The sequence below is a fragment of the Elephas maximus genome, chromosome 1, assembly GCF_024166365.1.
Source record: "Elephas maximus indicus isolate mEleMax1 chromosome 1, mEleMax1 primary haplotype, whole genome shotgun sequence".
Classification (NCBI taxonomy): domain Eukaryota; kingdom Metazoa; phylum Chordata; class Mammalia; order Proboscidea; family Elephantidae; genus Elephas; species Elephas maximus.
The window spans coordinates 5192723-5219515 of record NC_064819.1 but is presented as its reverse complement, the minus strand read 5'-3'; the positions used below and the strand labels follow the sequence as shown (position 1 = coordinate 5219515).

Sequence of the window (26793 nt, the reverse complement as noted above, 5' to 3'; positions counted from 1 at the left end):
ATTGTGGTTTTATGTATTTGCATTTATGTTATTTCAGTAATTTTCAGTAATAACTTCCCTAACACATTGGCCACTATTTTTCTCAAATTGTGAACTTATTCATAAAAAGTTACTGGTCCAGCTCATGACCCCTATATTGCTTTTAACAGGCTATTCATTTTTCAATCTCCAGAACTGAGAAAATACTTCCTCTCACTCTCCTTACCTTTAGTGTCCAGAATTAACTCTTGGATAGCTGTGTTTGGGAAATACTCACTGCCCAATGAATGGGCTCTCTCAGAAGAGACACAGAGCTTATTATGGTCACTTGTTGGCTATTCAGATAGAGACAGTGCTAAAGAAAATAGAGCAATATCTCTTTAAATGAATTGGTTGAGCAGTTGTATCTCCTCCTGCATCATCCTCCTCCCAGGTCATTATGGAACCTCACTCTGCCACAGTGAACTTAGGCTGCTGGGCTGTGCCAGGAACTGCCTTTCTGTGTCCTCCAAACTGCCCCACATAGCTTCCTCAGCCACGTGGCGCATAATCCAGGTACTTTCTTCTATACGGACAGTGCAGTCAGGTCAATGCTCTATAAATGACTCTCAAATATACACAATTAACAAGTCTGCAGTGCCTTATTCACAAGTTCAAGAGATGACGTTTCCTAACAGTGTTGTAGCTCAGACCAGAGACACTGTGTGGCCAGCCACCCTCCCCTTAAGTCCTCGTGGTCACCCATGAGGATGGATAATGGTCTCATAAGATGTCTTCCTCTTAGTAGCCTTAAAGATGTTGAGAAAACCAAGAGCATTCTCTATAATGAAGGCTGATCCTTGTGAGACTAGACCCTATCCATGATGTACAGGCACAGAGATATGGACGCTTGGTTGTCTGCTCCCAAGAAAGGACCAGCACCTCATCCATGACCAGCTTTAGCAGACCCTCACAGAAGGCAGCAGAGAAGAGGCAGCCAGGAATATATGCACAGGGCCATCATCATGCAGGACAAGAAGGTGTAAACTACTATCCTCCTCAGTATTTCTTCTCTCCCCAATTCCGTGAGGACCAATTACATTTGTATCTGAAGTGGTTGGTGTCACTCACTGGAACATGGGCCACCTCAGGACTTTAATGTGGTTGGAGAAATTGGATGCATGTTTGTTTTTAATTTCAAAGGCCATCAAAATAATACAAATATTATAAATATTGATCTAAGGTTTCAAAATCTTTCATGTCAAAATATTTTAAACTATTCTGATGAGGGGAAAAAAGTGATAATTTCAACTTTAGTGTGAGAAGACTTCAGCCTTACCAAAATCTCACTTTACAGGTGGGGGAACAATGCATAAAGGTTTATGCAGGGAGAGCCTAAATTTAATTCTAGGACCCATTACTTAAAGTAAACACTAATGTTGCCCCTCTTCTAATCTGCTCCAAGGGCAGCGGTGGTTCCGTGGTAGAATTCTCACCTTCCATGAGGACTGCCCAGGTTCACTTCTGGCCAACCCACCTCAAGCACAGCCACCACCCATCTGTCAGTGGTTTTAGCACAAGAGTTGCCATGAGTCAGCAGCTGACTCGATGGCAGCTAACAGCAATCTGCTCCTGCCTGGAGGATATAGATTTTAATCCCTGATTCATTCATCCAGAAGAAGTTGTATTGGCTGAAAATGCATAGCAGGTGGCGCCAAAGTCAGTCTTATGAAGCTTCCCTTTAAATATGGCTTCCCAGAAAACCAAAGTGCCGTAGTCTGCACTTTAGATAATAGTGAAAGGAGATACTTAGGAGATGCTGAAGATTATTTTCTGTCTTTGGCTTAACACTTCTTCTGTAGGTTGCTTCCATTTTTATTTTCAATCATTCAAACAACTCTTAATAATTCTAAAAACAATTAAAACCTAAACTCTCTGGCTTGTCTCCCTTTCTCGTATGGCTGAGTTATTTATAGGAATGAAATTATAATTGGCCCTGAATCCTTAGTGACCAAAAAGAATGCCTGAGGATCACTGAGGGTGTGATTATTGACCACTGTGAATAAATCTAGCCCCATATCCAGGCAAAGAGCCCTGAGTAGTCAGGAGAACAGTGTTGGCCAGATTTAAATTGACCAAGCAGCATGCTCTCTATAACAGGTGTTGGAAAAAACACCTTGTCCTTTCTTTGAGTTTTTACTGAGAGACAAAATGACTGGTTCAGAATCCTGCACTGGATCTGTACTATAGAAACTTGCCAGAAAATGCTGGTGTCCCTGAATTTCAGAATGGTTTACCACTCTTGCCCTTAATCACAATGTCCTTTCTAAAGCAGTGCCATGGCAAAGTGCAGTCCAGATTTCATCTTGATACAAAGCTTCATGTACCAACCTCCGGCTGGGGTTGAGAGCCTTGACCTAGTCTGGTATGTTGGCTCAAGGTTCACAGTCTTGCAATAACTGTGTTTTGCCCTTTCAAGCCAAAGATTAAAAACTTTGACCCCATTTACTGAATCAGTGCCTTTGATTCAGGTTGGTATTTCATGCCTTTCTGTAATCCAAACTTCTACAGTTAAAAACAATGATGATGAGGTCATTTTCTGAACATTTACTAGATACCACACATACGTGTGTGTACACATCCACATATACACATCCAGAATGTGGCTAAATACCAAGGTTGATTTGTGTCTGTTATATGAAAAACATGTACCAAATTTCTGAATCGTGGTTCTATTTGCCTATCTATTCTTAAGGCTAATTTATGTTTGCAGACTCTTGCTTTCATTATATCTGTCAGGATATGAAAGCACTTGCTGAGCCTGGCCATCTGGTGTGGGAAATAGGATTTATCATTTGCATTTCCACAAATAAGCAGAAATTTCATAACTACGAACTGAAACATAATTAATGATTTTCCTGATTATTCTTCTCTGAAATAGCCATTAACTGAAGTAGTCTTCTATGCAGTCATATATATCTATAATTGCATACCCACTTGTGATGATTCTCAACTATCACCCATTTACCCTTGCATTTTTTCAAGCCTATTTATTTACTCTCAAAACCAATTATGAAAAGAGCAAGCAATATAAGCACATGAGATAGCTATATGAGAGCACTTAATAAATAATAATTCATAGAGATGAAGATATCTTTAACAGACGTACAAAATACAGTTCATATATATAATAATACTCCTATTAAGGATAAAATTAAAGATTATTAACACAGGCATGCTGAGATTTTCTACGCATAACACAGAACAGCAAGGGAAAGTAACAGCTAATTCTCAATTATGTGTACTAGAAGACCAATTATACGTGTGTATATCCTGTGGGATCCCTGGTGGTACAGTGGTTAAACACTTGGCTGCTCACCAAAATGTCAGCAGTTTGAATCCACCAGATGATCCTTGGGAACCTTATGGGGCAGTCCTACTCTTTCTTGTAGGGTCCATATGATCTGGAATCAACTCGATGGCAATGGGTTTGGTTTGGTGTATCCTATGTGTACGTATGAGTATGTATATAACATAAGGAGTCCCTGGGTGAAGTAAATGGTTAAATGCTCGACTACTAGCTGAAAGGTTGGTGGTTCAAACCCACCCAGGGGCACCTCAGAAGATAAGCCTGGTGACCCATTTCCAAAGGTCACAACCTTGAAAATCCTGTGAAGCAGTTCTACTCTGCACAGGTGAGTCATCATGAGTTGGAATCTATTCGATGACAACTAATGACATATAACATATATAATTCATGTGCATGTGTATACATGTATTAGCAAGAATATTGTATGTGAATATGCTTATCTACATTAATATATGTATATATTATGTTTTTTTAATGAAGAAATTTTTGCTTTCTTAAATATTCATTACCCTTCAGATAAAATGATACAATTATGCTTCTTAGACATGCCTGGGTAGCTCTCAGCTCAAAGGTGCCTGGAAGATAATCTAGTCTATCCCAGTACTAAAAGCAAGATTAAGGAAACAATTAAGCAGAATTAGACTCTTTTGGAAAACATTCCGTTTCACACTCTCCCTGGGACAAAAGAGAAGTCAGTGTTGCTTAACCCCATATGGCCTCAACTTGGAACCCTTACGCTAACCCTGGTGGCACAGTGGTTAAGTGCTGAGCTGCTAAATGAAATGTGATGGATTGAACTCACCAGCCGCTCTGCAGGAGAAGGATGTGGCAGTCCGCTTCCATAAAGATTACGGCCTTGGAAACCCTATGGGGCAGTTCTACTGTCCTATACAGGGTATCTAGGAGTTGGAATCAACTCGATGGCACACAACACAATCTGAACATACTTTTGGAACTCTTTATCAAATGTGCCAAGCAGCTCATGGTATCTAATGTATATAGAATTAAAATGATAGGAAAATAACATCGTCATCAGACCAGAAGCCCTGAGAAGTTTCCATTAAGAAAGCTTGAAGTTCCCAAAAGGTCAAAAAAGGCTAAAAGACTCTGCTTTCCAGCTCCTGATGGAACTGAGATTTTATTAAAGTTTTTAAAAGGGAGAGGAGACAGTTTGGAAGGGTTTTGAGCTAAGATTCAGAATACCTAGATTCTAGTACCTGGTCAACAATCATTAGCCAGGTGCTATAGGCAGGATGGAAAGCTGGGGGCATAGTGGTTAAGAGTTCGGCTGCTAACCTCAATGTAGGCATTCCAATCCACCAGGTGCTCCCTGGAAACCCTGTGGGGCAGTTCTACTCTGTCTTATAGGGTTGCTATGAGTTGGAATCAACTCGATACCAATGAGTTTGTTTTTTTAGTTACACGCAGGGTACGCAATCCTGCTGAATCTTAATTCCTCAGGAAAGGCATGGACTTAAAGGTAACTAAAAAACGAAACAAAACAAAAAACACCCATTGCCATCAAGATGATTTGGACTCATAGAGACCTTATAGGAGAGAGGAGAACTGCCCTGTAGAGTTTCTAAGGAGCGGTTGGAAGATTCGAACTGCCAACCTTTTGTTTAGCAGCTGTAAGTCTTAACCACTGCACCACCAGGGCTCCAAAGATAACTAAAGAATAACAATAGAATTCTATCGCTATGAGTTGAAATTGACTCCAGGGTAGTGGGTTTGGGTTTCTTTTTATAGTCATTCAGGACATTACAAATTGGTTGAATATTTATGTTATCCTGTGCTTCCACATCTCTGCAAATGAAGGTCACTTTACACAATGCTTATGTATTTTTTTTTATGTATAGTTATTAATTCAAAGTTTGTCTATATTCATATTTTATATGAATCAATGTTTTTTTGGAGTTCCTGAGTGGCTCAAATGATTAAGTGCTGGACTACTAACCACTAAATGAATGGCAAAATAAGAAAATACAACATTTTAGAAAAAAAAATTTAAGTCCAACTATTAAAAAAAAAAATGAAGATAATTCATGGTGGGAAAAGTTCTGCCAGGATCTGTGTATATCTAAGCAAATGTGCGCTGTGTAAAGGCTATGTCATACTAAAGAGGTCTGGATGTTGTAAAAGTAACCTAAGTGAAGAAGTACCAGACGGATATTAACCACTGCCACCACCCCTCATCCTTCCTTCATGCTTTTTCATCTGGGAGGTGGGGAGGATAAGGACTTGTACTGGTGTTTATATTTCCACAATCTTTTTATTCTGTTTTTTTATTTGAGCCATTGCAGACTATTGATGTAATCCATGATGGAGTCCAGTGTTGGGCCTTTATCTGGCTTGCCTGCCTCCACCCTGTCTCCAACTTTTAAGACCATACCTTCTCCCTCCAGTGTGTTCTATCTACCCCCACCCATCCAGCTATTCCCTCTTTACCCTCCCCCTGCTTCTCTTCACCCCCACCACCCCCCTGAGCACTAGTTATGCCGCAAATGCTAGGAAGTGCCATTCTAATTGTATCCACTGTGCGCGCGTGCTTGTCCTTCTCTCACGTGGCTGAACATGTGTGTGAGCGTGTGTCTCTCTCTAAAGCATGCCAAGGGAATGGTCCATGTGTACATAGACTCACTGTGCTGTAGATACTGTCATGCATTGTAATTGTGAGACGCGGTCGTGACAAGTTGCTGGGGGACGTTGGTGGGAAAGGAGGGGAGGAGCAGAGCCCCTTCCCCCAGCTTTGACTGCCACCTGACATCAGCGTGTATTCAAACCAAGCTGTGCCCCTTCCAAGGGCAGAACCCCATACTCCCTCTAGTCCAATCATCGGAACCCAGTCAGGAGTCACTCAGAATATCACTGTAAAGGAAAGTGCCTACTGTTGATGGGTGAGCAAACAGTAGAAAAAACAATGACGTGAATGAGGCAAGGTAGGAGAAAAGTTTTCTGATTTCACTCTTTTTTTCATGATTCTGATGGATTCATATACTTCTGGGCTTTTTACAGGCTAGCCTCTGCTCTGCTTCAGGAGAAGGTAGGAGGTGTCTAGCAAATCCCCAGAAATAGAAGATATCCAAGGGTTAATTCCCAGTAGCAGACTGATAAGCCACATAGAGCTCCCAAGCAGCCTGCTTGGTTCTCTCCCTCATCTTCAAATAACACTTCATTTGCCCCATGGATTCTTTTGAGCAGAAGTTGTTTCATATTTCAGATAAAATACAGGGAGAGTGAGCAAAGAAGGAAAATCCATATGCTGGAGATATTGTCAAAGCTCTAATACAAAGCCTAGACCATAACAAAAAGGAATTTGCCTCTTTGAAGATTTTTGACCTGGTGTTCTAGGCTATTCCTTTATTTGGTTGCTCATATCACCTCCCTCTAGTTCCCCTGATGGTGTGTGCAACATCATTTTTCGTAGAGGCCCATCATTATCCTAGAGTAGGCCACTAAGGATTGCATTATAATCATCTTCCCTGCTTGCTTTTAGCTTCTGGTCTTCTGAAAAAAATACAGTGTGGGTATGGTGTTTAAATGTACTCCTCCAAGAGTGTTCTTGACATTAACACTGAAATGGGAGCTAGTTCCTTAACCAAAAGAGCTGGACAACTTGTAATAAATTTAGGTGGATGTATTTGTACCACAGAGTTTGGCATCTCCACAGCCTTTTCTTAGGATCTTGCAGAGAAAGCTAGTGTGTGGATATCTTGGTCTGAAAACTAGTCATTGCTCTTATACTATAAGAAGTATTGGAAGTGGCTCAGTTTATGAAAGGACAGCCCCATTATTATTGAGGTCATAATGGAATGTATTCCATCAGAGTCAAAAGTGACACCTTACTGAGTTTTGGAACCTTGAAACGAAGTTGTCCCAGGATATAAAACAGAAAACTGAACAATTGTAAATTTAAAAAAAAGAGGAAAAAAAAAAAAAAACACTGAAATTTCTCTTCATATTTTCTATTGATTGAAGGCTCTTTGCAATGAGTCTCTTCTTTGCAGGTAGTCATCTCCTTGATGAGCAGCATTTTTAAGTTCTTCTAGACGATTCTATTTTTTTTTCCCCCAGAGGCTTGTCACTACCCCTTCCCCCCCACACACTTTTATGATTTTTTTATGGCAGATCTTGAATAGGACAGAAATTCTTATCCAAGAAGATGGCTACTAAAATAAAGGGGTGAACATCTCTCCCTACGCACCATCAATTCATTGACAATCAGGTTTTTTTTTTTTTTTTTTTAACAGTTTTGGTCTTCTTCGTGCAAGGAATAAAAGGTTATCATCTTTCATCATAAATGTTTCCCATATACTGAAGAGACAGCTACACTTTAGAAGAGTACATGCTAACTTAAAACTAAACAGGAAGGGAGAAGCAACAGGGGTAAATTCAGTCGTCATTTAGCATCAGTAGCAGGAGTGGATCCCCAGAGCATGTCACATGCTTTCATCAAACTCTTGGCATTCCTATTTTCTCCACTCTATTACAAGGACAAAATTCTGGTTTTATGGAAGAGGCTTCTGCATTGAAAAGAATGTCTTTACCGTATCAGCACCGTCTATTCTTCCGGTTTTAATACAATGGACCATACATCAAACATCAGAAACCCTGGTGGCGTAGTGGTTAAGTGCTATGGCTGCTAACCAAAAGGCTGGCTGTTCAAATCCACCAGGCAGTCCTTGGAAACTCTTTGGGGCAGTTCTACTCTGTCCTATAGGGTCACTCTGAGTTGAAATTGACTTGACCGCAATTTTTTTTTTTAAATTAAACATCATTAAACATGTATTAAAAATTGTAGTGGCTTTGTATATAACTCTGGCAAGATCTGAGATTTTTCATTATTATTATTTGCTCATGGCTGGCATTTCAGAGAAAACACTGATCCCAGAAATCTCATGTTTGAAAATGTATCTAAGCAATGTAAACAATGGAGGAGAGCATCTTTTTGAGAAAGATCCAGAAAAAGGTAGGGGCCAGAGGACTGTACCAAGAAATAGGTCCCAACATGAGATTTCTTGAAATGTAGTTCATTGTACTTCCATAAACCCCTTCAGGAATCTTGTCCACTGGTAAACCAAGCTTAAAACCCGGCACTGAAAAAAAGCCAGGTGGTTGGAAATAATATACCGAGAGGATGTAATACCTAATTAATCTGAATGACTCATATACTTAATGTCAGGAAAAAATGTTCTTTTTATGCAAAATGAAACTCCGCCATTCTTAAAGTAAAATCCTTAAACCCAGCTTTCAGCTGACAAAAGCAGAAATAACCTTGACCCAGGGTGCTTCCCGAGAAACGAAAGCTGCCCTAGGTTCTGTAGCTACAGGATGTGGACTGGTACGGTCTGCACAATGGTTCACCAAAAGGCTTTACCTTTTTTGGAGGGACGTCCTGGCTTGTTTAAAGACACAAAACCCCTCCAGCATAAAAAAACTAAGGCCTAGGGGAAAGTAGATGAGTTTCCTGTTGGGAAGGATTATTCCATCAACTCTTGTCTTCTCCTTCCTATGCAGACAGTCTTCTCCCTTGCCATGGGCTTTTTTTTTTTTTTTTTTTTAAACTAGATATGAAGATAACTGGGGCTATTCAGAGACCTTAGAAAAGTACTCATGATTTTCATGTCTTTGGAGGACCAGAAATGGACTTACCTCTTTTGCCACAAAAACTAAACTCAGGAGGAGATTGTTTCTGAGTTGTAAGCTTCTTACTACTCTAGAGTCACAGGCTCCATCCTCAGGTTGGTTGCGATCTGTTTCTACTGAATGGCCTCCGTGGAAGTTCTCATTTTGTTCTTTGTACACCTTGAATTATTTGTGGGAAAATAGATACATGAGTATGTAATTTTTTTTTTTTTTAAATCTTAGCTATGCAAATGCTATATTCACAATATCGTATAAGAAAAGTCTAGCATCATGGCTTAAATTTTAAAGAAAGAAAAGTGCTGAATTTGGTTTCAACAAAAGCTGTGCTTAATTTAGAAAAACATGGAGCCCCATTTTTCCACTTTTACTTATTTATTTAAAAATAATTGGCTTATGTCCCACATTCCATGGATTAACCATATCCTATTTTCTTTTTGTCCTCATGACCTTTTAGCTCAGTTTAGTCTTGGTTCCCAATAACTTATCATTTGTTTATAGATGTGTAAAGGCAATGCTATATTTGACCTACAGAAACTATTCATATTTTACAGACAAATACATACCACAAAAATATTGAGATAAGACCCTGAGTTAAGCACACAGTTCTGGTTTAAGAGGCCTTTTTTCTTAAGTATTTTAAATAATTCTTGTCCAAAGACTGCATTTGCCCCAGCGGTGTAAATTTTCCATCTGAGTTGGCATAATATCTGTAAATATCTTACTAAATGCAAAATTGAGTTGCCATTTATGTGCATACTAGTGGAAGAGAAGTGAACTATTCTCATTTGCATGTAGCTCTGCTGTTCAAATGTCGCCAACTGAGATTTCAGAAAGAATTCGTTCTCACCCAGCAACGTATATCACTTTCCTCTTGGCAAGGAAGCTGGTGTTAACATTAGGTTTAGGTTTAACATTTACACCAATGAAAATGTTTATGGATATTATGGAAAACTTATTTTACAATCTTGATTTCCTTTCAGCACATTTACATACTGTGTGCTGATTAATAAATTAGGCACCAATCAGGTGGAAATCAATGTAAATCACTAGTTTATGTACATAATATAAACTATGTAAACTTCATTTTTCATGCAGGGCCCAAGTTCAGCTAAACCTATGAATCTTAAACAAACAAACAAAAGGGTTGGAATAGAAGCCAAAAAATTCCAGAGGGTGAGTATGGGAAGAAGTATGACTAACAGCCCAAACACAATTTGACCTCAGCAAAAAGAAGAAGCCTACAGGAACTGTTAAAAGGTTCATATCCTGCTCAAGTCACACAATTAAATGGCCACTTCTTTGTTCCTTCAGGACCTAAGTTGAGATTCTCCCAACTGTTGTCAAATTTGCCTCACCTGACACCAAAGCTCCTCAGACTTTCCCTGAAAATGACAGAAAGGGAGGGAGGGGTTTTAAGACTCAGTTGACTATGGCATCAACTCTCAAGCCTTTTCTTGTCACTTCCTATTTACTATCTTTACTGTCTTATTTAAATAGCTCCAAGGAAGTCATCTACACCTCGATGAACAAACTATTACTCAGTGTTTATTTTCCCATTCAACGAAAACACTGGGAAAGCTTGTCATCTTGATCCTAAGAAATGATTGGATATATGTTCTCTGTTAGATCATTAAGAAATATCTTGCTGAGTCTCATCCTAGGAAATAACTACTTAATCTTGTAGCTTGGTTCCTGCATATCTATCTTGAATATAATAATTGAGGGACAGAATCATTTTAATTGGAAGTTTCTCATAGCCATGTCCTCTTGGAGTCTTATTGAAGTACCTGATGTGTTTAATAGAATGACTTATATACCTTTTCCACAGTCTGAACCACTGGTAAGTAAATAGTCATCAAAGAGATGACTTCAAGGAGTGCATGGATTTTCTTCAATGACTAAGTTATAGAAAGAAATTAGGTCAAATTAACATTAGGTTCAAAGAGTACTCCTCTAGCCAAGATAAATTAAAACCCTGAAGTGAGAGGGAAAGCGTATTGGATTGGGAGTCAGGAGAATTGGGTGTTAGCCCTGGGTCTGGCCACAAACAAGTTGGGCGACCTTAGGCAAGTCATTTGAGTCTTTTTTTTTTTTTTCTCAACCCAAAAGTGAGGAATTTGGATGATATTTTCTTTAAAATCTCTTTCAACTTTTAAGCTGTCAGATTCTGAGTGAGAACATAATACTTACACGGTGCTAAGCCCAGCAAAGTGGTCCAAGTAGCTCCTTGTCTTCTCCAGTTTGGTCTCTGTACTAACTCACTTATTGGAAACATCGCTCCATCATCTCCATTTCAAAATCCAAAATTCTCTAGAACACAGTGTCTGTCTGGACTGATTCACTAATACTGTTCCAATCAAGACTGCTTAGCAATGTGGAGAAGAGGTACATTCAGATTGTAATTCAGATTATACGGAGGGCATTGAAATAACTGGAGATTGTTTTCTTGTTTAGGTTATTATAAAATCTAACTGTTGAACTATATTCTAATAACCTTTTGCAGGAAGGAAAACAGCCAGATTGGGTATTAGTCATGTAACAAGTGAGGAAGTTGTGCAAATGAAAGGAAACATCAGTTTTCTCTCATCCTGGGCCAAGTGCCTCATTGTAGCAAATGTCTGTCCTTGGAAACTCTTTGCTTGCACTGATGGCAACAACCACGTGGTCCCAGACAGGTTCAAAAGGTTATTCTGTGAGAAACAGCCAAGATAATATATTCTGTTGTGGAAGAAAATTCTTATGGCATAAGTCTCCCTAAAATTGACCTATAGGCTATGGGATCAAGCGAGTATATGGAGGGAAAACAGGCCTCATTTTCAAAAAGTCTAAGTTGATACCATTTAGAGAAGGCAAGTTGAAAATAAGACAAAAGTAACCATGTTTTAGGAGGCTACAGATGAAGCCAGTAAGAATTGTTATGAAAAACAAAATGAAACGTGAACGTTAAATTTGCTGCCAACACGGTGAGCAGAAAGATAGCAGCTCAGGGAGATAACGAGGACTTATTTTCTTGTTATGTTCATGATGGATTCAGGACAAGCCCAATTGTCTTGACCCATTAAAGTATAGCCCTCCACTATCCGAGAGACCCAGCTTAGCATCTGTCCAAAGTTGTCTTTTCATGCAATGCCTGAAAGATCAGAAGGATTTTGAGTCTCCTGTCCTGTAGTATCACTCTGAGTCAGAATCAACTCAACGGCAATGGGTGGGTTGGATACACTGTACAGCTGGGTTCATTCAGAACTTCCCAGCATTAGTATTAACACTTTGTATAGATAAGGCAAGACAATGTGTTTAGAGTACTTAGAAGGCTCTCTTTATGTGGGAGAATGACTTACCCATGCAGCAGCTCCCCACTTCCATGGTTATTTCAGAGATGCCTCTTTTTGGGTGGTGCTCCTGAATCTAATCCTGCAGCTACACTCTTCTCTGTGCAAGCCCTCTCTAAATAAAGACAGGTTCAGCCTAAGAACCTGTTCTTGCAAATGAAGAAAATGCTTCATACTACCAGCTTTATGACACTCAGCTCCAATTCCAACCTCCTTGGAGCTGTTTTGAATCCACTTCGCTGCCTTTACTCTTCACCAGAGAATATAAATTTATTGGGAGGGATGGAAAGGGGAGGTTAAAGGGAGGAGATGGTGGGGGAGAGAAGGCTGGAGGAACTTCCAACTCCCTTCCATCTACCGCTCCCAATACCTACTTCACCCCTTCCTTCTCACTGCCCTATTGAAGGATATATAAATCCTGCTCTTGGTTAGAATGCTCCTTATTAACCATGTTATATACATACAAATATATATATTCCTTTTTTCAGCCCTGTAGACATGAACTGAACTTCCTTTGATGTTTCAAACAAATGGCCATTTTTAGGTTTGAGTTTTATGTTGCTCAACATATTTTTGTTTGTTAGTTTGTTTATTGGATGGATTATTTTTCCCCTGAATACTAGCTCTGTGGAGGAATTAAAATAAACAAAAAAGCTTTTTTCCTTTTCTTTTTAAATGTATATAAGTTCTCTTTCTCTCTTCTGTTATTTCACACGCATGAATGCTCTGCTTTTCTGTGAACTTGAAACAAAATGAAATAAATGTGAAAAGGAGCTGTGTCTTCATTGACCTGATTTGGTGATCTTGTAGTTGACTGCACGGTTTCTTGGAGGTTTTCATGAATAATATAGCAAATAAAGCCAATGGTAACAAAAATCATCTGAGAAAGGGGAGGATGACATACTGAAGATTTGCTTGAAGGCTCTCTACCAAGTCTCATCTACCAGAGGAAGGAATGCAATCTTTACAATAATAGTCTTCACCTAAGCAAAGAGATTCTCTGAAAGCAATTTTCTTTTTCTTCAACAAAAGATCTTAAGGAATAATAGATAAAGCATTAAGAAGTTTCTGATTGCTAGACTTGAGTGAGATCTTGGGGACATGATACCAAAAAAATGATGGAGTGTACCCTTTCTTTAAAGTCTTCATTATAGGGCTTATCTTTAACGATTAGTTTTAATGAGCTCCCCCCCATCTGTCAGTTTGTTGTACTGTGGGGGTTTGCACATTGCTGTGATGCTGGAAGGTATGCCACCGGTATTCAGATACCAGCAGGGTCACTGATGGTGAGCAGGTTTCAGCTGAGCTTCCAGACTAAGACAGACTAGGAAAAAGGACCCAGCAGTCTCCTTTTGAAAAGAATTAACCAGTAAAAACCTTATCAATAGCAGCAAAACATTGTCTGATATAGTGCTGGAAGATGAGCCCTGCAGATTAGAAGGAACTCAAAAGACAACTGGGGAAGAGCCGCCTCCTCAAATTAGAGTCGGCCTTAATGATGTGGATGGAGTCAAGCTTTCAGGACATTCATTTGCTGATGTGGCACGACTTAAAATGAGAAGAAACAGCTGCAAATATCCATTAATAGTTAGAACCTAGAATGTATGAAGTATGAATCTAGGAAAGTTGGAAATCATCAAAAATGAAATGGAATGCATACACATCAACATCCTAGGCATTAAAAAAAAAAAAAAATTTTTTAGTGAGCTGAAAAGGGCTGGTATTGGCCATTTTGAATCAGATAATCATATGGTCTACTATGTCGGAATGACATCTTGAAGAGGAATAGTGTTGCATTCATCATCAAAAAGAACATTTCAAGATCTATCCCGAAGTACTATGCTGTCAGTGATAGAATAATATCCATACACCTACAAGGAAGACCAGTTAATGTGACTATTATTCAAATTTACACACCAACCACTAAGGTCAAAGATGAAGAAATTGAAGATTTTTACCAGCTTCTGCAGCCTGAAATTGATCAAACATGAAATCAGGATGCATTGATAATTACTAGTGATTGGAATGTGAAAGATGGAAACACAGAAAAAGGATCGGTAGTTGGAAAATACGGTCTTGGTGATAGAATTGATGCCAGAGATCACATGATAGAGTTTTGCAAGATCAATGACTTCTTCATTGCAAATAGCTTTTTTCACCAACACAAATGGCAACTACACACATGGACTTCTCCAGACGAAATACACAGGTATCAAATCGACTATATCTGTGGAAAGAGACAATGGAAAACTCAATATTATCAGTCAGAACAAGGCCAGGGGCCAACTGTGGAACTGACCATCAATTGCACATATGCAAGTCCAAGTTGAAAAGGAAGAAAATTAGAACAAGTCCATTGGAACCAAAGTACAACCTTGAGTATATACCACCTGAATTTAGAGACCATCCCAAGAATTGATTTGACACATTGAACACTAGTGACTGAAGACCAGATGAGTTGTGGAATGACATCAAGGACATCATACGTGAAGAAAGCAAGAGGTCATTAAAAAGACAGAAAAGAAAGAAAAGACCAAAATGGGTGCCAGAAGAGACTCTGAAACTTGCTCTTGAACACTGAGTAGCTAAAGCAAAAGGAAGAAATGATGAAGTAAAAACTGAACAGAAGATTTCAAAGGGCAGCTCGAGAAGACAAAGTAAAGTATTATAATGACACGTGCAAAGAGCTGGAGATAGAAAATCAAAAGGGAAGAACACGCTTGGCATTTCTCAAGCTGAAAGAACTGAAGAAAAAATTCAAGCCTCGAGTTGCAGTAGTGAAGGATTCTGTGGGGAATATATTAAACAACACAGGAAGCATCAAAAGAAGATGGAAGGAATACACAGAGTCATTACACCAAAAAGAATCAGTTGATGTTCAACCATTTCAGGGGGTAGCAAAAAATCAGGAACCGATGGTACTGAAGGAAGAAGTCCAAGCTGCTCTGAAGGCAATGGTGAAAAACAAGGCTCCAGGAATTGATGGAATATCGATTGAGATGTTTCAACAAACAGGTGCAGTGCCAGAGGTGCTCACTTGTCTATGCCAAGATATTTGGAGGATAGCTAGCTGCCTGGCCAACCAACTGCAAGAGATCCATATTTATGCCTATTCCCAAGAAAGGTGATCCAACAAAATGTGGAAATTATCGAACAATATCATTAATATCTCATGCAAGTAAAATTTTGCTGAAGATCATTCAAAAGCTGCAGCAGTATATCAACAGGGAACTGACAGATTTAGAATTTAGAAGAGGATATGGAACCAGGGATATCATTGCTGAAGTCAGGTGGATCCTGGCTGAAAGCAGAGAATACCAGAAGGATGTTTACCTGTGCTTTATTGACTATATGCAAAGACATTCAACTATGTGGATCCTAACAAATTATAGATAACATTGTGAAGAATGGGAATTCCAGAACACTTAGTTATGCTCATGAGGAACCTGTACATAGATCAGAGGCAGTTGTTCATACAGAACAAAAGCATACTGTGTAGTTTAAAGTCAGGATAGGTGTGCGCAGGGTTGATCCTTGCATCATACCTATTTAATCTATATGCTGAGCAAATAATCCAAAAAGCTGGACTATGTGAAAAAGAATGTGGCATCAGGATTGGAGGAAGACTCACTAACAACCTGCATTATGCAGATGACACGACCTTGCTTGCCGAAAGTGAAGAGGACTTGAAGCACTTACTAATGAAGATCAAAGACCACAGCCTTCAGTATGGATTACGCCTCAACATAAAGAAAACCAAAATCCTCACAACTGGACCAATAAGCATCATCGTGATAAACAGAGAAAAGATTGAAGTTGTCAAGGATTTCATTTTACGTGTATCCACAATCAACACCCATGGAAGCAACAGCCAAGAAATCAAAAGACACATTGCATTGGGTAAATCTGCTGCAAAGGACCTCTTTAAAGTGTTGAAGAGCAAAGATGTCATCTTGAAGACTAAGGTGCTCCTGACCCAAGCCATGGTATTTTCAGTTGCATCATATGCATTTGAAAGCTGGACAGTGAATAAGAAGACCAGAGAAGAGTTGATGCCTTTGAATTGCAGTGTTGGCAAAGAATATTGAATATACCATGAAGTTCCGAAAGAACAAATCTGTCTTGGAAGAAGTACAACCAGAATGCTCTTTAGAAGCAAGGATGGTGAGACTGCATCTTACATACTTTGGACATGTTGTCAGGAGGGATCAGTCCCTGGAGAAGGACATCGTGCTTGGTAAAATATGGGGTCAGCAGAAAAGAGGAAGACCCTCGATGAGATGGATCGAACACTGGCCGCAACAATAGGTTCAAGCATAACGATTCTAAGCATGGCTCAGGGCCGGGCAGTGTTTCATTCTGTGGTACGTAGGGTCGCTATGAGCCAGAACCAACTTGACTGCACCTAACAACAAGAACAACCTGATAGCAGTAGGAAAAACTGAATTATCTTCTAAAGAAACTCCTTATTTCTAATTATGAAAAAGCAGTTTGTTTTCTGTTCTTGGTGAGAGCTATTATCTTCCCAAAATGTTCTAAGAATCTCTGTAGAATCTCTACAGCATCTCATAGGACCACCAGGAGATGACAAGAATGAGAAGTAAGCAACCCCTAATCCAAACAGGTGAGGCTGGCTTATCATATATCAGTAGGGGTGGGGAGGGTCTGAAGTCTGACTTTTAGGAGTTAAATTGGGTCTAAAACACGTCTGAGAGGACTAATCAGGAATGAGGTGGCTGGAGGAGGAGAAGGGAGCACACGCACTCATGCTCACCTTCAGTAATCAGTGAAGGATCTCAGAGAGAACTGAAACCCCTGATCCCTTTGGTTCATAGAGACAGCTTATTGGCCCAGTGTGCCCAAATGTGAATTTTATATAGAACACTGAAAATGCCCTTCCATTACTAATCTTGTGGGGGAAAAAAAAAAAAAAAAACTCACTTGAAGTCTCAAGTAGCATTTTTCCCAGCTGGCCTGAAATTCGGACAGTAAAACCTGTGAAAGTCGGAAACTGTGTAAGGCAGAAACCTGTCAGAGAAGGAAAATTCAATTATTTTCCACTAAATAGAGAGCAATAGAAAAGTAGTGACTGCATCCTGTCAAAGGTAGAAAACTTATGAGACCTGGAAAAACAAGGCAGTCTCATTGAGTTCCAGCTCTCACAGGTTTCACTGTACTTCTTTTAAGCCACAGAAGCTTCAGATTTAGAAAATTAAACCACCCTGAGGCTTTGCTCTCATTAGTTCCTTCTATTACAATCCCACTTTCTATTTCCTTGTGTGTCCATATACGTAAACAGCACTTGAGAGCTGGAAAGAAAGTGAGCCTAGGTTAGAAGCCTAGAAGCCTAGACTCACTTTCTCTCCATCTCTCTCTTTCTTCTTAAGGAAAGAACTATGTCTTTTTCACTCCTGTGATCCTTTCAGATCTAGCATGGCATCATGCTCATAGCACAGGTTTAACAAATATTTATCAAAATAGAATTGAGTTGTATTCAATTCAACTGAAAAACCTACCACATGTGGAATTCTTTTCTGTCAATCAATGTAACCTCACCATAGCTGTGGAAATTTTCTAAATCTGAGTCTATGAAACAAATAGTAGCTTCCTCCTTCCCTAAAAAAAAAAAAAATTGCTACACAGACATGGAAAACTTGCCTGCCTGTAAGTCTGAAACTGAACTCTTCATGTGTGATTGGTGTGAAGTAGGAAAGATCTTTCCCTCCCATGTTCTCTTCTACTCTTCAGCCTGGCTATGTTAGCTGATTGGAGCAGCCTTCCATCAGCCCAAGCTACGTCTTGACCAAAGGATCTCAAAGTGTTGAGGATCTATGGAGAACCCTGGGAACTGTCTGAGAACATGGATTGGGGTGCCTCTTCTAGCTTTTTTCTCCTTCTACAGGCCCAACCATTCTCAGTGAGAAGGCACTGGTTCACTTGCCATGTGCTTTTAAAGCATGATATTAGTTTTTACCCCTTAAGACAGTGCAAAATGTTGACTAGCCATGTTATCTTTACTTTGTGTCATGCCATCTGCTCACTCTGCTCCTGTTTGGTTTCTCAGATCAAATTAGTAATCCAATGATCTAGTAGCAAAGTCTCTTATTTCCCAGAGCATCCAAGAAGTTGCTCCTACTAGTGGGAACCAATACTACAAGTAGACCCTGATTAGAAACCCGAGACTGGGGAAGGGATGCAGTTGAGGGAAACAGTGCAGTTACAGCCCTGGGAAGCCCCAGCTTAAGTCATCAGAAGTTCCCAGGCAGTTGACCAAAAAGTGACATAGCACTCTCTCAGCTGCTGTGACCACAGGCTCCATCCAAAGACCTCTACTGTGCTAATCCTTTGACTCCGGATCCTTGAACTGTGAACATACCTCTCTGTTCTTTTATTATTTTATGTCTCCTAGTCAGAATTGACTCGATGGCACTGGGTTGGTTGGTTTTTGGTTAGACAATTAGCATGGAAACCATGGTGGTGCAGTTGTTAAGAGCTATGGCTGCTAACAAAAAGGTCCGCAGTTTGAATCAACCAGGTGCTTCTTGGGGATTCTATGGGGCAGTTCTACTCTGTCCTATAGGGTCACTATGAGTCGGAATCAACTCAACAGCTCAACCTGCACGACTGAGTTTTTGCCTTGTTCTTAATGGTTAAAGCACTCAGCTACTAACCAAAATGTTCAAGATTTGAGTCCACCCAGAGGTGCCTTGGAAGAAAGGCCTGGTAACCCATGTTCAAAAAACCAGCCACAGAAAAGCGTACAAAGTGCAGTTATACTACGACATGCATAGGTTTACCATGAGTCGGAATTGACTCAAAGGCAACCTGTTAGTTGGTGTTCATATATAACCCAAGTCCTATACTAGCAATCATGAGGTTGTACAGACTTCAAGTAGCACTGATTCACTCAGATATAGTAATAGTTGACCAAATTCTTGAAGGCGGCGGGGGGAACTCACTGAACCGAGAGGATTCAACAGAGAAAGGACTGAGAATCCCTTCTGGGAGGACACATTACCTAGGTGCATGACAGCTGGCTGGACACTTGAAAAAGCTTCTCATAAACATGATCCCTAGGTCTGGTTGATCCCTCCCTACTTTCTCTTCCCCAACCCAGGCCAGCTACACTGCCCTGAACCTGCCTAGAAGTTAGGCAAGTCCTGTAGCCCAGCCAAGAAGTAAATGAGTCAAGAGGAGGTATGAAATGTTTCCCTACCCTGCCCCCCACTCTCACTATGCTTTCATGTTCTAAGACCTGGAGAACCTGTCTCAGAGTATAACTGCTGATGTAATGTGGAAAGACACAGAGCTCTTGTTATGCCTCTGTTCATTCTTTGTTTTACAAACACTGTCTTTCAGTGAGAAACCCAGACCAGGGTTCTTCTTGTTCTGGAAGGTAAGATTCTTATTCCTAAATAGCAACATTCTGGTATTTCTCCCTCTTTAATCCCATTCTGTGATAGAATAATGGTATTTTCAGGAAGACAAGATAATTTTGTATCAACTAGTGCGCTCCTCGGAAACTCTATGAGGCAGTTCTACTCTGTCCTTTAGGGTCGCTATGAGTCGGAATCGACTCGATGGTACTGGGTTTTTTTTTTCTTTGTTTAGTTGGACTCCCAAGAACCCCAAATGCCCCACTCTGCCTCACATCCTAAATGAACACTAAGAAGAAAAGAGATGAGTACAAAGGAGAATTAGTCTCCAAGCATGATCAGTATGCAGGATACAGTCCTGTAGTCCCTGGGCTGCTGGGAACAGAAATACCAGCTTTCCCTGTGAGTCCCTTTTTTTGTTGCTCTTGCCTGTACACACCAAATCTTAACCAGAATGAACTGAACATTTTTTTTTCCTGTCTATAGCACCTGATATAGGCAATAGACTCCTTACCTTCTCAAAATCCTTTGCGAGAAAGACTAAAGCAGAAGTTAAAACAAAAATTCCTGGTGGTTTTCATTAACATCTTAAATGTTTTTTTTTTTTTTTTAATGGTACATTTAACCAAAGCTAACTTATCCATGGGAAGAGGATGTGGCCATTATGATCGGCATCTGTTGGACAAGCCGAGGCTCCACGTTTGGTGATGCGTGATTATAACACCAGGGATATTACATGCTAAACAGCAGGCTCATTAGCATTAATTTCTGCATTTAGTCCCACTCAAAATCTCCTGTGTATCTACGCAACCAAGGAGAACCAACCCAGTGCCGTCGAGTCGATTCCAACTCATAGCGACCCTGTAGGACAGAGTAGAACTGCCCCATTGAGTTTCCAAGGAGCGCCTGGAGGATTCGAAACATGGTGTATCTATAACGTTTGCTAAAATAAGTGTTTTTAAAATAAGTACACCCTCAAGTATTATCACATAAGTAACAATGGAACTAACTCGAGACAAGCAAGTGTGATGTAGTTATGAGAAGAAGAAAGGAAATCTAAGGATGTTAACCTCGGCCCACAATTTGGAGATGGAAAACCACCACCTGTTGACATGGTGTAAAATTCAGCCTGAAAACAGGGGCACAAAGCAGGGTGTGGCAGAGAAGGGAACAATTTTTTAAAGGGGAGCATTGCAAAGGCTCTGGAAATGCATGAGTCATAGAGATGCCAACTGCCTTGCAAGGAGCCCTGGTGGTGCAATGGTTAAGCCCTCAGCTGCTACCCAAAATGTCAGTGGTCCAAATCCACCAGCTGTGCCATGGTAGAGAGACGTGACAGCCTGCTTCCGTAAAGATTACAGCCTCGGAAATCCTATGGGGCAGTTCTACTCTGTCCTACAGGGTCGCTAGCACTGGGATTCAACTCAACAGCAATGGGTTTGGTACCTACTATGCTATTCCTTCACCCATTTGTCATTCATTTACAATTCTTTACAAAGAGACTGGAGTCCCTGGGTGGTATAAATGCTTAGTGTGCTCAGCTGTTTGGAGCTTTGAACCCACTCAGAGGCTCCTGGGAAGAAAGCCCTGACAATCTACTTCTGAAAATCAGCCATTGAAAATCCTGTGGAGCACAGCTCTACTCAGACACACATGGGGTCGCCATGAGTTGGAGTTGACTCAAAGACAACTGGTGCAAAGAGATTACTACGTACCAGGCACAATCTTATTCAGTTGCTCCTTGAGGAGAAGCTCCTGCCCTCATGGAGCTCACTATGCCTGAGAAAACAAAAACTAAAAAAAGATTTATAAGGCAACCCTTTCATGATGCAAATAATGACCTTTTCATAGTCCTGCCATTCAGCCAAACAGACTATGCCTAGAGCTGGGTTTGCATCGTCAAGGTGGATCACTAAAAGGTGGGGTTTGAGAACCCTGCTCTGTGAATCCTTTACTATGTGCATTGCCCAATCCGTCCTTTTCTTCATAAACTATTTCATTCTGAAGTGTACTTTCTGCTCCTGCCTCTTGGATGTGCGTAGTGGTGCACACATACACACATACTGGTCTCCATAGCAATGTGTCCTCAACTGTAGGCTCCATACCGTCCTTCCTTGTTTTTCCCTTTGGAATTCTCCACACCCCAGTTATTATCAGTCACTGAAAAACAGGTTTGAAGTGTTGGCTACTCTCTTATCAGGATATCATTCATTTAGTCATCCATGACCCAAACATGTGTGGGTCCTTACTATTTCCCAGGCATTGTGCTAGGTGCTGGGATACCCTCATGAGTGACAATGAGTATTGTTTCTCTTCATCTCCCCAACCTTACTTAAATTTCAGATTGAAAAGGGTGTTTTGCAAAAGTGTAAGTGAAAGGAAATGGTGGCAGCAGATCAGCATTGCATATTGAAAGAAATGAGGGGAAGGCTGTAATGGAGAGGAGATGATCGGTCTGCCAAGAAAAAATATGTGAAAGCTGATTCCATCCTTACAAAGGTACCACAACCTGTTGAGGCAAGAACAATCTAACTCTCCCCATTTGAGAATGACCTTGTTACAAAAAGGTTTTGTATTTTGAGGGCCCAACATATTTTTCTCTTCCTGTTGCCCATCTGTACCCACTAACCAAAATGATAAATGGTTTCTCTCCAAGCTGCATTCCTACCCTTGAAGAATAAGGGTGTCAACATGGAGGATGGCCGCTCCCTGACAGCAACCTCTGAGTGAACTAAGTAAAGCTGAAATGCCATCCTCTCCTTTCGATCACACAGATAGACAATCAGACCTCCATATGGCAAAATAAGCTGTATTGGCCAAAACATTTTCATGCAATCATCTGCTGTGGTTACAAGTTTGGCCATTATTGCCCATGCTGATATGTGCTGATTTACCTCTGACTAAAACAGTTCCTATCAACCTGTTTGGGCTTGCTAAACGTGACCCCCAAATCTGGAACAAGACTGGGTCATATTGGCAAAATAGTAGCAAAAATTGGCTGGGGTATGGGAAATTCCTTTCAACCTTTTCAGCCGGGTAGTACAGTGGTTAAAGTGCTCAGCCACTAACCAAATGGTTGACGGTTCGAATCCACCAGTCAATCTACAGGAGAAAGATGGTGGCTGTTTGCTTCTGAAAATATTTATAGCCTCCGAAACCCTGTGGGGCACCTCTGCTCTGTCCTAGAGGGTCACTATGAGTTAAAATTCGACTCAATAGCAATGAGTTTGGGGTTTGGGGACAGAGAGATAGCTATAGCTGGCACAGGCACTGGAAATCTCTCTCTCTTTTTTTTTTGTTCTGGAGATGAAAGGGATTAGGTCAAGAGTTACAGACATCATTCAAAAGAACCCATTGTTTTGGCTATTTGTTTCTTTTGGGGTTTTGTTTTGTTTGTTGATGAGTAGGTGGCAGAAGCCTCTGCAGAAGTGTTTGTCACTTACATTAGGGTTCTGAGCAGCTACCAGTCTGTTTCCCAAAGGACAAGTGAGCCCACAGAGGTCAGTGGAGAGAAAGACAGCGCGAAACCTGGATCAGAATAACAAAAGCAGACGGCGCTGGGCAAGGCGGGAGTTAAGAAGCCCGGGTGCACCGCGAGCTCTGTCAGGCGCAGGGAATGTATGGGATAATTGTTTCTGCCTCTAGGGTTTTTTTTTTTTTTTTTTTCTAATGACCTTAGAAATGGTGATGCGGGAGACATGAGAATACTAAAACAAGACAGAAAAGATGAAAACTCATTTCTAGCAGCTGCCAAGCAAAATGGGATGTAAAATAGGAGAGGTACACTGAAATGCTCTCAAGGTTCACTTCACCAAAATGAAACTACCTCTCAGAGACATCAAATCTTAACTCTCCTCCCATTTTCCATCAGACTGTTGCTCACTGCATTCTTTCTGCATCTTTGGCTGTCATTCTATTCCCTCATCACTGTCACTTTGCCTCTCTGGCTTTTTAATCGCTTTGTTTTTTTTTTCCTATTCCTTTCTCTCCTCCCCATTAGCCTGCCACAAATAGGCTCTTTAGTCTCTCTTTCTCTCTCTGTCATACACACACACACACACACACACACACAGATTCTCATTCATTCGTAATGAAATAAACCTGGGACCCACATCTCTTTTCTCCAGCTGTTGAATGGAGGTGTAAAAAGCGCTCCCTTTGGAAAACGCCCAGCAGTGGCCCTGAGGGTTGGGGCTGGCGATGATGTCAGGCTGCTGCAATGTTGGCACCCACCACGAGGAGGCAGTGGTAAGCGCACTGGAGCGCTTGGAAGGCGGGCTTGGGCGGCTCCTCCGTGGTTGTCACTCGTCGCAGCAGCTGACAGCTGCGTAAACATTCTGTCTGCATCCCGGTTCTGTCTGCATCCCGGGCCAGCACGGATGAAGAGCTGAGAATAAGCAAAAGATTCCTGATGGGTGAGGGAGGGCTGAATTCCGCCTCAGGCTAAGACAGATTTTCTTTCCAGAAACAAAGGAGTGAGTCCTGCTGCCTCTGATTAGGGGAGGAAGAAGGCAAAGCTAGGGAGCCCGCTGGTCCCCAGCAGCCGTGCGCCCTCGCCCTGCGCTCCTGCTCTCTGCCATCCTTGATGGCCCCTGTGGCCCCGCGCCCGGGCGCTCTGCCCCTAGTCCCCTCCTCTGGCAGCTGCTCCAGTCACCCCGGTGGCCAGGTCAGGAGGAATCCCCAAAGCAGCACGTTTGACCACTGTGGGGAGGACAGCGACGGAGCCGCCCTGCAGAATGTGTGTGTTTAGGAGGAGCTCCGAAGGGGCAACCCCGGGAGCGGCCCGCCCCTACTGCAACAATGACAGTTTGGTGAACTCGGCGGCAGGTGGCGGTGTCAACCCGCACCCTCCGCTGGCATTGGAGCTCTGGAAATGTGATTTTTTTCATAGGCCAGTGCTCCTGCCACACGAAACACACACACACAGAAAAGCGCAAACAAGACCCCAGTGTCCCTCTGGGATTCTGCTCCCTCTCCAACACTCTGAAATCAGGTGGAAATGGGTAATCAAATCAATAGTAATAATAAACATTTATCGAGTGCTAACCACATGCCTGGGTGGCACAAATGGGTAAGCGCTGGACTACTAGCTGACACACTGGCAGTTGGAACCTACTCTGGAGACGCCTGGGAAGACAGGACCGGTGATCTGCTTCCCAGAGATCACAGCCTGGAAAACCCCTATGGAGTTCAGTTCTACTCTGTAATGCATGGGGTCCCATCCGATGGCAATTAATATCACAACAACTCTATGCCAGGCAAGTGCCATTTTGACATGATTGTTGTTGTTGTTAGGTGCTGTCGAGTCGGTTCCGACTCATAGCGACCCTATGCACAACAGAATGAAACACTGCCCAGTCCTGCGCCATCCTCAAAATCATTGTTATGCTTGAGCCCATTGTTGCAGCCACTGTGTCAATCCACCTCGTTGAGGGTTTTCCTCTTTTCTTCTGACCCTGTACTTTGCCAAGCATGATGTCCTTCGCCAGGAACTGATCCCTCCTGACAACATGTCCAAAGAATGTAAGGCGCAATCTTGCCATCCTTGCTTCTAAAGGAGCATTCTGGCCGCACTTCTTCCAAGACAGATTTGTTCATTCTTTTGGCAGTCCATGGTATATTCAATATTCTTCACCAACACCACAATTCAAAGGCATGAATTCTTCTTCAGTCTTCCTTATTCACTGTCCAGCTTTCATATGCATATGATGTGATTGAAAATACCATGGCTTGGGTCAGACTCACCTTAGTCTTCAAGGTGACATCTTTGCTCTTCAACACTTTCAAGAGGTCCTTTGCAGCAGATCTGCCCAATGCAATATGTTTTTTGATTTCTGGACTGCTGCTTCCATGGCATAATTAGTAATAAAATAATAATAATAAAAATAATAATTAACAAAAAATGCTAAAATAATGTTGATGGAAAAGTTAAATATGTTCTGTTTTCTTGGTCTCAGGTAGAGATTATGAAAGTTTTCTTTTTTTTCCCTCTTCTAAGAAGGTAGCTGGGCATCCCCATCTCCAGAGAAGCAACAGGCCTTTTTATTATTATTTTCTTTAGAGAAGCTAGGGTAAACCAGATGGAACCCTGGTGGCACAATGCTTAAGGGCTCAACGGCTAACTGAAAGGTCTAGGGTTCAAACCCAGCAGTGGCTCCTTGGAAGAAAAGACCTGGTGATCTGCCCCCCTAAAGATGACAGTCTAGAAAACCTTACATATGGGCCAGCTCCACTCTATCATATCGTACTGTTATGAGTCAGAATCGACTTGAAGGCACCCAACAACAGGGTATACCAGGCAATTTTGCTGCCCCTGAACAGGATTCTGCCTCAGACTGTTTTCCTCCGTGGTGTATTTTTTCAAAACTGGAATTTTCACGTGATCTTATGGGGCTTGCAGTTTTACTCTGCAACATCTGGGGGCGCCATGAATCGGAATCAACTCCACGGCTACTGCCTTGGGGTTCTTTGTTTTCTTGTGCTAGGGAGTCCCTGGGTAATGCAAATGGTTAACTGTAAGGTTGGAGGTTTGATTCCAGTTGAAGGGGCCCTGGAAGAAAGGCCACTTCTGAAAAATCAGCTATAAAAACCATATTGTGTGCAGTTATATTGTACAACACAGGGTGTGGCCATGAATTGAAATTGACTGTACAACTATTTTTTGTTTTTTTTCATATGCTAAGTTCAATTCTTATATTAACACATTGAAGTGGGCACCATTATTATTCCCATTTTACAGCCAAGGAAAATAAGAGGTAGAGAAAGTAGATAGCATGCTCGAGTCACAAAACTAGTAAAGGCAAGGTTCAGCCAGGTTCTGAATCCTTGGAAGGGCCAGATAGCAAATAGTTTAGGCCTTGTGGGCCACACAGGCTCTGTCATAACTCTTCAGCTTAGCTACTGTAGCATGAAACCAGCCATAGACAATACGTAAATGAGTGAGTCTTTGTTCCAATAAAACTTTATTTATGGAACTGAAATATGAATATCATGTGTCAAAAAATATTCTTCTTTGATTTTTGTCAACCACTTAAAAATGTAAAAGGTGTTTTTAGCTTGTGGCTAAAACAGGCATGGAGGGCAAAAAAAGAGAAGCAGGTGGCCAGGTTTAACC

General features: G+C 41.2%; 1 protein-coding gene across 1 annotated transcript in view; it reads left to right on the top strand.

The window, feature by feature from the left end:
- Positions 1 to 8329, top strand: part of LSAMP (limbic system associated membrane protein) — a 991063-nt gene extending 982734 nt beyond the window's left edge. The window contains exon 10 of the transcript XR_007516473.1: positions 8298 to 8329. The gene's annotated coding sequence lies outside the window, so the exon portion shown is untranslated. The remainder of the gene's footprint in view (positions 1 to 8297) is intronic.
- Positions 8330 to 26793: the final 18464 nt, after the last annotated feature.